Raw genomic sequence first — 13,062 nt, forward strand, 5'->3', positions numbered from 1 at the left:
TGTGCGAGATAACCTTGTGGCGCCCCCCCCCCCCCCCCAAAAAAAAAAAAAAAAACACTGCTTGTTGCTGGCATCATGGCATAGGCTGGCTGACTATCCAACCAAGTAGTTACCAGCCCTCACACCCCAAAGGCCGGTGTAATGTTATACTTCCCTAGTTCGTGAGATTTCCCTACCCTCGTCACTTCCGGTCGCACCGCACAACGACAGGTTAGGGAAATTTCACAGCAGAGTGCGCATGCGCCAGGAGCCTCGCCGGCGGTTAGGGTAGGGAAAAACTATGGGCCAGTGCGCAGGCGCAGTGATCGGATGGATGTTCTCAGCTGAACACCGGCCGACACTGCGCATGCATCGGGAGCCTCACCAGCGGTTAGGGAAGGGAAAAATTACGTACGGGCCAGTGCTTTTTCCCTACCCTAACCGCTGGTGAGGCTCCCAGCGCATGGGCAGTGTCGGCCGGTGTCCCGCTGAGAAAATTCGTTTCCAATGTAGTATTAATAACTAAACAATTAAATAATAAACATATTGCATTGTCTACTTACCACCAGGACAATAAGATGATCTGGACTCTGGCTGCAATCTGGCTCTGGGGACTCCCTTGTCACTCTCTTCCCCCCCCCCCTTCCCTTGTCACTCTCATTATTCCACCCACCCTCCCTTGTCACGCTCATTATTCCCCCCCCCCATCACTCTCATTATTTCCCCCCCCCATCACTCTCATTATTTCCCCCCCCCCCCATCACTCTCATTATTTCCCCCCCCCCCATCACTCTCATTATTTCCCCCCCCCCATCACTCTCATTATTCCCCCCCCCATCACTCTCATTATTCCCCCCCCCATCACTCTCATTATTCCCCCCCCCCATCACTCTCATTATTCCCCCCCCCATCACTCTCATTATTCCCCCCCCCCCATCACTCTCATTATTCCCCCCCCCATCACTCTCATTATTCCCCCCCCCCATCACTCTCATTATTCCCCCCCCCATCACTCTCATTATTCCCCCCCCCATCACTCTCATTATTCCCCCCCCCATCACTCTCATTATTCCCCCCCCCATCACTCTCATTATTCCCCCCCCCCACTCTCATTATTCCCCCCCCCCACTCTCATTATTCCCCCCCCCACTCTCATTATTCCCCCCCCACTCTCATTATTCCCCCCCCCCACTCTCATTATTCCCCCCCCCCCACTCTCATTATTCCCCCCCCCACTCTCATTATTCCCCCCCCCCCACTCTCATTATTCCCCCCCCCCACTCTCATTATTCCCCCCCCCATCACTCTCATTATTCCTCCCCCCCCCATCACTCTCATTATTCCTCCCCCCCCCCATCACTCTCATTATTCCTCCCCCCCCCCCCAATCACTCTCATTATTCCTCCCCCCCCATCACTCTCATTATTCCTCCCCCCCCCCCATCACTCTCATTATTCCTCCCCCCCCCCCCATCACTCTCATTATTCCTCCCCCCCCCCCCCATCACTCTCATTATTCCTCCCCCCCCCCCAATCACTCTCATTATTCCTCCCCCCTCGTCACTCTCTTTCTTTCCTCCCCCCTCCCCCCTTGTCACTCTTTCTACTCCCACCTCCACCTCTAGTGTAGCGTGGCCGAGCTCTGTTCGATCCGCGGTACAGGAGCATTTGTTTCCTGTACCCGGCCGGACTGACAGGAAGTGCACACTAAGTGGGCACTTCCTGTCAGTCCGGCCGGGTACAGGAAACAAAAGCTCCTGTACCGCGGACCTAACAGAGCTCGGCCACGCTACATTAACAGGCGCAGGATTCTTTAGAGCGGCAAGCGCTCAGCCTCAGCCACTCAGGCGGCGCAGAATGAGGGGCGCCGCCAGCCGCCCCCAACTTATATAAGGAACTTTTTTTTTTTTAAACCGCAACGGGCGCCGGGCGCCCCCTGCTGAATACAGGAGGGAGGAGGAGTGAGGAGGGAGGGGGCCGCCCCGTGGGAAAACATAAGTGCCGCCTCGCCTGCCCATATTACATTGCGGGCTGTCGGCCGCCCGGCGCCCCTGTTGCTATGGCGCCCTGTGCGGCCGCACAGCCCGCACACCCCAAAGGCCGGCCCTGGTCATGTGTACCTCAAAACGGTTCCATAAATCTAGCAAAGCAATTGCATCAATGAATGGGGGAGCTGTGGATCCATGTGACATACAGGTCTAGTTCTAGCTTTGTTAGGTTTCAAAAGTTATTTATTGAAGTTTTAAAACAGTATATCACAAAATACAGCAAAATAAAAAGATACATGAAAAGGAAAGTGAATGGGTAACATTACAATAAGTGTACATATATGGGTACATAAAAAAAAATACTGTGGTTACATAGTCCCGTATATCACTGGTCAGATAAACAAAATATAAATAATAATGTAGCACTTCACATCCTGAATGAGTACAATAGCGAAAATCAGTGGAGTAGGAAGAGGACAACCAGGGCTCTCAGAACTTCTCGAAGGCGGCAAATGTATCTGTGCAGATGGCATTAAGTATTTGATACAAAAGTATCCTATTGGTTCTTTCTAGTACCGCTTGGAAACTGAGCGTATTAAAATGCCATTTACAAGCTATATGAATTCGAGCAGCCAAGAGTATGCACTGTGATAGCTTGAATTCAGCAAATGTCAACCAGGAGGATATATACAGTGTAATTTGGCTGGAACCATATAGGTCCTATAAAGTATTTTGATTGATGTTTCTGCCAGGGTAGTTTGCCAACTGCCTTTAGTCAAAGTTTGGGAGCACTTGTGCTATCTGGTAGCTAGATCCAGGTCCTCCTCCTAAGCCTTTATATATGGTAACTTAGCTTCTTCAGAGACCGTATTAAGTGTCCCATAAATCCTAGACGGTAAACCTCATTTACATAAAGAGTATACCATAGAATGTTCAAAATGTGTATAATCAAAAGTAGCATTGGGTGGCTGTAGAGAGTGTAGGAAAGAAAAAAATCGGGTTAGCATTGAACAGTTCCCTCATAGGAAGGTCATGTTTTTCCTTAAAGTCAGCAATAGGTGTAAGTTTACCTCTGGATAAGAAGTTGTGTAAGGGACATAACTTATGGGAAGTCCACCAGGCTAACATTTATGCTTAGAGTCCGGAGGGGAAAGCTGGATTATATATGCTAATGGAGAGTTATCAGACTTTAAATCTGACTGATCGCCAGAGCAGCAACAAATAAAGGTATAAGAGGGACCTTGTGTGGACAATTGACGGTAATGGGGGTAATCCCAAGCCAGGGTGTCAAAGTCTTTTTCAATGTCAAGGGCTAATATTGCTAGTGGAGTATGAGACCTATTGGCCTCTTGAACTAAGTTCAAGATTTTCCAAATGTTATCCGGCGCTTCCCTACCCGGTATATAGCCAACCTGATCTTTATTAATAAGATCCGGCAACAACCAGTTAAGGCTAGTTTCACACTAGCTGCAGCTTTCTTCGGCAGGCTGTTCCAGTTGAGGTGTTGGGGTGTTGGAGTTGAGCTCCCTGCAAGAGATGGTTGCAATAATGAATGTGTGAAATCAACAGGGGTCGAATTTTTTCTAATCAATTGCTGACAAACCATCAGGTCCAAGGACCTTACCCACCTTCAAGACCTTGATGGTGTATTCCACCTCCTCTGCAGTGATCATTCCATTAAGACTAGCCAGCACATCAGGGGACACCTGAGGGAGTGGGATGGATATTAGAAAGTCGCCCTCCGCGGTCCCGGGGCCCACCAAAGATTTGGTATACAGCTTCTGATAGAACTGGAAATTATCATAAATAGAATCAGGATTAGAAGTAATATGTCCCGGTCAGGTGCAGATTTGGAAAACCTGATTAGTTCCCTGTCTAGATTTCAATTGACGGGCCAACATTTTATCTGGTTTGTTGGCATACTTATAACAGAGAGCCTTTTCAGTATTATGAGAAAGCAGCATGTTCAATTGTAGCTTAGTGTCCTTAAAGGGATTCTGTCACCAGGATACATGATATGTAGTGTGAAACTAGCCTTAACTGGTTGTTGCCAGATCTTATTAATAAAGATCAGGTTGGCTTTATACCGGGTAGGGAAGCGCCGGATAACATTTGGAAAATCTTGAACTTAGTTCAAGTGGCCAATAGGTCTCATACTCCACTAGCAATATTAGCCCCTGACCAGGGAGCCGGCGCATGCGCAGTGGACAAGTGGAAGCCGGTGCCAGTAGTCCGCAAGGGCGCAGACTACAGTGTCTACTGCACCTGCGCGAGACTACGGAGCAGAGATTACATGACGTCAGGATAGTGCAGTGAATAAATTAACTAGTAGGCGGTGCTGGGCTCCGGATCGATGGGCGCGGCTGGGCTCCAGGAGATCGTAGGACAACGCCTTGGGCTCCTGACAGAGGTGATTTACATATGAATAAGATCGCTTTTTATAAGAATATAAGGCACACAGAGCATAAACAGAGGGATCATTGTAAACACTGCATGAAGACTAATGGGCACATATAAATATCTACATATCGTTAATCCTGGTGGCAGAATCCCTTTAACCGCTTTGAGAAGGTAGAGTGGCGGAGCCCTTTGATGTTCTAGGATCAGCCTACACAGTTTAAATTCCGAAGCACTCTGAGTGGAATTCCGTTCCCTCTTAAAGGGTAACTGTCATTTTTTTTATTTATTTGCTAGTTTATTAGAGCTAGGCATGTATACCTGTCAATGATTGTTAAAAGATCTGTAATTACCTTATAATAACAGCTTTCATTAATGTCCTCTGTCCCTTTCCACTGCTTCCTTTAAAAGACAGTTGCTATGGCTTATTTGTCTCCGGCTAAGAAGACAGATAGACGGAGGGGCTGTCCTTCACACTGCATGCCTGCATTAGGCTTCAGAGTGAGGGGGCGTGTCTCTCAGTAATCCAATTTGATTGGCTGCCAGGGAGCTGCTGGCTACAGCAATTGTGTATGGGAAGTGAGGGAAAAGCAGTTTTGGCCTCAGAGAACTGGCAGAGGAGCCATCTTGAGAAGGTCCTCAAATTTTAAATGTTTAAACAGCCATAACGAAGGGAAAAACTCAAGGAAAACAGTGATATGTGAAGAAACGAAAGATTGCTTTATGCATAATGCTGCTTAAGCAGTAACATATGCTAAAATTGATTTTTTGATAAAAACATGACAGTTACCATTTAAGTCAGGATGCCACTCCTATAATTCTCCCTCGCATAAAGGTCTTATGAGTGAGCCACACTAACATGGGGTCTACCTCTGGAGTGACATTCTCTGTAAAGAAGGTCTGCAGCTCAGAATGGAGCTGATCATGTATAATAGGACGGGTTAGGAGAGACTCGTTCACTCTCCAGGAAAATGGAGTGTAGCCCGGACTCGAAAAAGCAATAATCAGACCATGGGGCAGGGGCAGGCTGGGACAGGGGGCAGAGAGGCAATTGCCCCCCAGGCTGCCCTAAAGTATGTTAAAAACGGCCGCCCGCTGAGCACCAGAGGACCAGGAAGCGGTAAAATGACTTGCGCACCGCTGGTCTGGTCCTGGTATATTCTCTCTGGGCTCCCGACAGGTTGTTAAGGAGTAGGACCTTTCCCACTCAGCCAATCAGTGGCTGCAGCTGTGTCATGTGTCAGGCCAGTGATTTCCTGCTGAGCCAATCACTGGTCTGACACATGACACAGCTGTGGCCACTGATTAGCTGAGTGGGATAGGTCCTCAACAACTTGTCCGGAGCCCAGAGAGAAGATACCAGGACCACACAGAGGAGAAGGGGAGCTGCTGCAGACAGGGCCAGGTGAGCATAATGTTTTTTACACTACATTAATAGAAGAGGAGGGGGGAAATGTGACATGGGGGAGGAGAAATGTGACATGGGGTGAAATGTGACATGGAGGGGGTGAAATGTAACACAACGGGGGTGATGTAAAAAGGAGGGGGTGATGTGACATGGGGGGAGGAGAAATGTGACATGGGTGAGAAATGTGACAGGGTGAAATGTGACATGGGGGAGGAGAAATGTGACACAACGGGGGTGATGCAAAAAGGAGGGGGTGATGTGACATGGAGGGGGAGAAATGTCACATTTCTCCCCCCTCCGTGTCACATTTCTCCCCCCTCCGTGTCACATTTCTCCCCCCTCTGTGTCACATTTCTCCCCCTCCATGTTACATCTTCCCCTTCTTTTTACATTACCCCCACCGAGTTCTGGTGGTGGTGGGAGCGCCAAAATGTAGCTTTGCTTGTGTTGGCAAAAATCCTTGCACCTGCCCTGGCTGTCAGCTGTGCAGGGCTGTGCACAGGCGTAAGGCACTCTGTGACGTCACACTGTGCGCAGCCTTCACAGCACAGCTGACAGCAGGAGGATGCAGATCAAGTTGGAGGAGAGGAGCGGCGTCCAGGAGCAGGAAGGGTCAGTGTTTTGTTTTTTATTTTATTTTATATTTATGAGGCTGATGGACATTTCTGGGGGCAGATGAGAGGCACTGGGGGCTGATGGAGAGGCTACTGGGGACTGAGAAGCTACTGGGGACTGATGGAGAGGCTGCTGGGGGCTGAGAAGCTACTGGGGCTGAGAAGCTACTGGGGGCTGATGGAGAGGCTTCTGGGGGAGAATTATTACTACTAGGAGGTATTATGCGGAGCTTTCCTACTACTGGGGGGCTATGAGGAACATGATTACTAGTATAGGCACTATAGGGGCATTATTACTACTAAGGCTACTTTCACATTTGCGTTCGGGGCTCCGCTTGTGAGTTCCGTTTAAAGGCTCTCACAAGCGTCCCCGAACGCATCCGTCCAGCCCTATTGCATTCTGAGGGGATGCAGATCCGCTAAAAATGCACCAGTCTGGCAGCGTTTGGGCGGATCCGTTTGAATTTGACACAATATGGCTCAATTTTTAAACGGCTCCGTCCCCCATTGACTTTTAATGTAAAGTCTGGACGGATCCGTCTGCGGCTACTTTCACACTTAGAATTTTTTTTACAATATAATGCAGACGGATCCGTTCTGAACGGATCCATCGTCTGCATTATATAAGCGGATCCGCTCTGAACGCAAATGTGAAAGTAGCCTAAGTGTGCTCTGACAGATAATTATTTTTATTGGTGGGATTTTGGGGGGCACCCTGGCATAGTATCAGCTTAGCACAATTATTTTTAGGGTAAATTATCTTTATACTATTAGTGTCTGGGCGCAGTTATTTTTTAGAGCACTGTGTGCCAATAATTGTTGAAGGGGGCACTATCTGTGTGGTAGTAGTATTTCCAGGGGGACTGTTACTGCAGTATAGTATTGGGGTGGCAGGAAAGGGTGTTCAGAAGATGTGAAGATGATGGAAATGTGGGAAACTAATGTCTGTTTGTCAATCTCTGCAGAGATGGGAGATGGATGAAAAACCATCATGGCGGTCTGGTCTGAATGGAGAAGATAAAAAAAGAGAACGTCTACAACAAAGGTGACATCACTGGATGTAAGAGGTATGTGGCGATATGTAGGAGAGGAGATGCTCCGGCTCCTCCCCCTGCCATTTGCAGAAGGAGGATTCAGAGCTGGGTGAAGATGGCCAAAGGGGGCAGCAGGCCACGGGCGGGTGGCAATTGGTGGGGGGAACCACAAGCCTTGAGCAGGATCTGGGGAGGGAGGAGAGCGGAGGAGCTATCTGGCTGTAGCCTGCTGTCTATTGTATGATGTGAAGCAGGCAGTGCAGCCAGGAAAGCCCCCCCCCCCCGTATGATGTGTAGAGACAGGCCGCAACAATAGAATGTCAGCTGTACAGTGTTTGTTGGGAGAGGCCTATTATATGTAGAAGGTGCTTTTAATAATGGGCGGGGCTAAAATGGGCCACTTGACTGGATTTGACCCCCAGGACTAAGGCTGCCAGCCCTCCCCTGCCACGGGGACACAATGTGCCTAGAGTATAGCAAGTATGGCAAACAAGAGGTAGAGACCAAGATCATAATGATACGAGTATATAACTGATGGGCCGGAGAATAGTAAGTATAACTCCTTTGGGGGCCATTATGTTCTCTCCATGTGTCAGCTAAGGATAGAGATACAAAAACCTGTTGCACGACTTCCGGTTCCGGCGCGCGCATGGAGAGGCGCGGGTGAGAGGCTCTCCGTTCGACCGGCCCGATAACCTAGAGAGCCGCCGCATCCCGGGACCGAAAGGTACCCTCAGACCTCCCGTGTACGTTAGGGAGTACCCATGGAGAAGTTCGTGGTCAGAGGCGGCTCCCAGAAAGAACCGCGGACACCACTCTCGGCAGGTGACGACCTGAAGGTCAGGGGCAAAATGGCGCCGGCGGCTGAGAAGCGGCACAGACTTACCCGCTCGTCCTCGCAATCAACCCAGAGGAGCGCGGAGGCATCGGGGTCAGAGGAGGAAGAGGGAGAGAGCTGCCTAACATCAGCTGACGAATTAACAGCCTCTTGTAAATCCATGGCCATAGAAGTGGCTAAGCTGCTGGCACCAGACATAAAAGCCTCCCTGGAAGCCACGGTCTCCTCGGCCCTGCAACAACTACAGTCGGATGTGGCGCAACATGCCTCCCAGATAGCTGAGGTGGAACAAAGAGTGGTGGTGGTGGAAGAAGATCTGGGGAATGCCCAGAGGAGCATCAGTGACCTCCTGCGAGATAACCAGTATCTGAAGGAGAAGTTAGACGACCTGGAGAACCGATCCAGGAGAAGCAATCTGCGGATCATCGGCCTTCCGGAATCGATTTCGCAGACCCAATTGGTGGATATCTGTGAGGTAGAGATCCCACAAGCACTGGGGCTGCGAGGCACTTGTACAGTGGAGAGGGCGCACCGTTTGGGGCCGTCGTTGCCAGCAAGCTCACGTTCCAACAATATGAGGCCTAGAGCAGCCATAGCTAAATATTTGAACTATGCCGCCAAAGAAGCAATACTAGCAAAATTCCGGCGGCATGAGAGGCCGCTGACGATTAGGGGCAACAAGATCCTCCTATTCAGCGATTACTCAGCAGAAGTGGCCAAGCGCAGGAGGGAATTTTCGCAAGTGTGCTCGGCTCTTGCTCGCAACAATTTTTCGTCCAGACGGGACAGTTGACACGTTCCTTTCGCCGGGAGAAGCATTGGGTTCGCTGGACTCGGATCCCCTATTTTCTGATTTGAGGCAAGCATCCTCCCAGCGTTCAACTTCCTCGGTCAGAGGGAGAGGAGCTACCCAGAAGTCGGGGAGAGTGGGGTCCAGATCTGCGGAGCCAGAACACCTGGGGGCGACTCCAGGTTGAATATGGACAGCACCGGGTATCGTTGGAATATGATTGGGCCGTCCTGGAGAGTCACGTGAGATAGCATTGGACTTTGTGTTCATTTATGTTAACATGTTAAAACGCATTGATTATGCCGAGTATTATGGGCCGGGGAACGGTTTATGTTCAGGGATAGCTAATGATGCTTGAAGAAGGTAGTGACAACTACTACACTGTTAGATGCGCGAAAAAAGTGAAGTCGACATTTGTTTTATCTAAGTTGTGGGGCGGGTTGGGGGGTTATGGGTGGGGGGGAGGGTGGGGAGGGAACACTACATTGTATGTGGTTAGGATGCAGATACCTTGGTACCAATCTGTGATATTCTGTGCTGGCCGGTTCTTGGTGGCTTCTCCTGCAGAAGGCAAACACATAGTGAAACTACTATGCGTGTGATCACGTGGAATGTCAAGGGCCTCCGATCCCCTACTAAACGTATGGCGGTGTTGCGACATCTTAAAAAACTAAAAATAGATGTGGCGCTCCTGCAGGAGACCCACTTGGAAGAGGCTGATTTTTTCCGGATGCGCAGACTATGGGTGGGGCAAGTAATAGGTTCACCCTCAGTGGGCAAAAAGGCGGGTGTTATGGTCTTGTTTCACAAACGCTTGCAGTATGAGATTCGCTCCATGTCCACTGACACTCAGGGGAGGTGGATGCGAATAAGCTTGGATTCTCCGGTTGGCCAGATAGTTATACAAAATGTCTATGCCCCAAATACCTCTCAGACTGACTTTTACAGGTCGTTGGAGAAAGACATTTTGGGGGAAGACTCACAGATGCTACTGGTGGCGGGTGATTTTAATAGGGTACATAACGAACAGGAAGATAGGAAGAGAGGGGCTTTGGATAATGTTACCCCGCAAAGACAGACCCAGACGCTGCTCCCTTTGTTAAGCAATACAGGTCTTTGTGATTCCTGGAGATACCACCATCCAGTGGATCGCGAATATACTCATTTTTCTCATGCCCGGGGGTCATGGTCCCGGATTGACTACCTCCTGACATCTCAGAGGATGTTGTCAAAGGTCAAGCTAGTGGAAATATTGGACTTGTTAATCTCGGACCATGCCCCAGTGGTTATGGAAATGATGGACTCAGTCCCCAGGGGGCCGGATGTTACGTGGAGAATGCCGCAGCACTTACTCAAAGATAAGGAATTTCTGGATAAGCTAAAAGGGTGGTGGTGGGAATACTCCCAGGATAATGTGGAGCAGGCATCGAACCAGAATTTATTTTGGGACGCGGCCAAGGCGGTCCTGCGGGGTCGGATAATATCATATTCAATAGGGAAGAAGAGGGAAGCGAGTAAAAAGTTTGAGGAAGCTACCCAAAAGGTGCGGGAGATGTACACTCAATTCTTGCAAGACCCCTCAGTTCCTAATAAGGTTTTATGGGTCACGGCCAAACATAGCTTTGACTACTGTCAGGAAGGAAGGGAAAAGTGGTTTGGAGACTACCAAAAGGCTAAGCTTTTTCGTGTAGGCAATAAGGCGGGCCGGCTTTTAGCTAATCTAACGCGCCCATTTGTGAAACAAGCGGCCTTGCATCCCCTGAAGGATAGGTCGGGAAAACTGTGCTCTCAGCCGAAGGACATAGTGGAGATATTAAGAGAATATTTCCAAACATTATATTCAGGGGACCCCCCCCCGCCCCCAGGAGGCAAGGGACCTTTTAGACAGGGTGGATCTACCGCGCCTTTCTACTGAGGCGGTGGAAACGTTATGTCAAGACGTTAGTGTTGAAGAGTTAGGGACAACAATTAAGTCGCTATCAAATTATAAAGCCCCGGGACCCGATGGATTCCCAGCGGAGTTTTACAAGGCCATGATCCCAGAACTTTCCCCGACGCTGACTAGTCTGTTCAACAACATAATGGCCGGGGGTAGTTTACCGGATTCGGGCAAGATGGCATATATTAAAATTATCCCGAAAATGGGCAGAGATTTGACTCAACCCAGCGCGTATAGGCCGATCTCCCTGATCAATCAAGATATTAAAATTCTGGCAAAGCTTTTAGCCAATAGGTTAGCCATTTGCATGCCGAATCTCATTGGTTCGCATCAGGTAGGGTTCATGAAGGGTAGGTCAGCAGTGACTAATGTGCGCAAGGTTCTAGCCGTTCTTAGCAGATATAGAGACCCCACAGGCAAGCCTTCTCCGGCGTTGTTGGCAGTGGATGCCGAGAAGGCATTCGATAATGTCAATTGGCAATGGTTGGGTATGGTACTGGACAGGGTTAACATTACGGGACGCTTCCGGAATTTCTTGACCGCTCTCTATACCAACCCCCAGGCACGGGTGAATGTACCGGGCTTTCTATCCAAACCAATTACGCTGGAGAAGGGCACGAGACAGGGTTGTCCCTTGTCTCCGTTGCTTTTCAACTTGGCAATGGAGCCCTTGGCGAGATGGCTAGTTAAGTCGGAAACGTTTGAAGGGGTTAGGATAGGGGGCAGAGTGCTGAAAGTTAGTTGCTTCGCAGATGACATGCTACTATATTTCGGGTCCCCAGAGCTCCACTTGGAGAGGACTCTTGAGGCTTTGAATATCTACGGCAGGGCCACAGGGTATAGGGTCAATGTGGAAAAAAGCCAGTTACTGTTTCTGGATCATCGGTCTCCGGCAGCTAAACATCTACAGAATAGAGTGGAGGTCCGGAGGGATTACCTGACCTATTTGGGCATTAAGATAGGCCGCACTCCAGCGTCATTATATACTCTGAATTACCCCCCTCTCTTCCTTAAAATAGAGAATGAATTGGAGAAATGGCAGGACTTGCCCTTGTCAGTGTGTGGGAGGGCGCACTTAATCAAAATGGTGAGCTTCCCAAAGCTTCTCTACCCGCTCCAGACGATTCCATTGTTGGTAAAGCACGTGGATGTAGTTAGGATGCAAAGGGCGTTTAATCGTTTCCTCTGGAAAACTAAGAGACCCCGCATCGCTTATGCTAAACTAACGATGCTGAAATATGAAGGGGGGTTACAACTGCCGAATATTCGCCACTATAACTTGGCGGCGCTCTTCAGGCATGTGCGGGACTGGGTGTGGGGCACGGGGTATTATTCGGCGATTGCATTCGAAAGGGAGTTAGCTGATGGAGAAAACTTGGAGGCCCTATTACATACCAGGATAAAAGACATACCGGTGTCAGTAAGGCAGTGCATTCTTTTGAAGGATACCATAATGGCGTGGAAGGCGATCAGGAAAATCTATGGCCTGCCTTGTTACCTGTCACCCAGATTGCCATTATGGTCGCTACCGGCGTTCCCCCAAGGTAGGGAGAATAGTATGTTTCAGGCGTGGAGGGAGAAAAATATACTGAGACTTAAAGACCTGCTTCATGCTTCTGATCTCCGCTGGTTAGATTGGGATCAGGTTAAGGTACAATTTGATTTCCAGGATGCCCACTATCTTCCCTATCAGCAAATTAAAAGCTATTGTAGTGCCCAGGCATCTTCTGTTGGGGATGCCGATAGGTTAGCATGGTTTGTGGCCTTGCTAGGCAATGATGGCTCTCACATGCCCCTCTCTGAATTACAACGCAGGCTTCATAGTATCCAGACGATTGGCCTGGTAAAAGGGGCCTACAAGCCCTGGGAGAGAGAACTATCTGACCCGAACATAACAAAAAAGATGAGGGAAGGCATGGAATTGGTTAGACGGGCGACATATAATGAGCAGTGGAGAGAGACGAATGCTTTCAATTTGTCCTATCGTGACGCCCCTGCCCATTATCTTCGTGAGTGTCCGAAGTGTAGCCTCCAGAAGGCGGGTCTATTACATGCCATTTGGGAGTGCCCGAAAGT

This window comes from Bufo gargarizans, chromosome 1, assembly GCF_014858855.1.
Source record: "Bufo gargarizans isolate SCDJY-AF-19 chromosome 1, ASM1485885v1, whole genome shotgun sequence".
In the NCBI taxonomy this organism is placed as follows: Eukaryota; Metazoa; Chordata; class Amphibia; order Anura; family Bufonidae; genus Bufo; species Bufo gargarizans.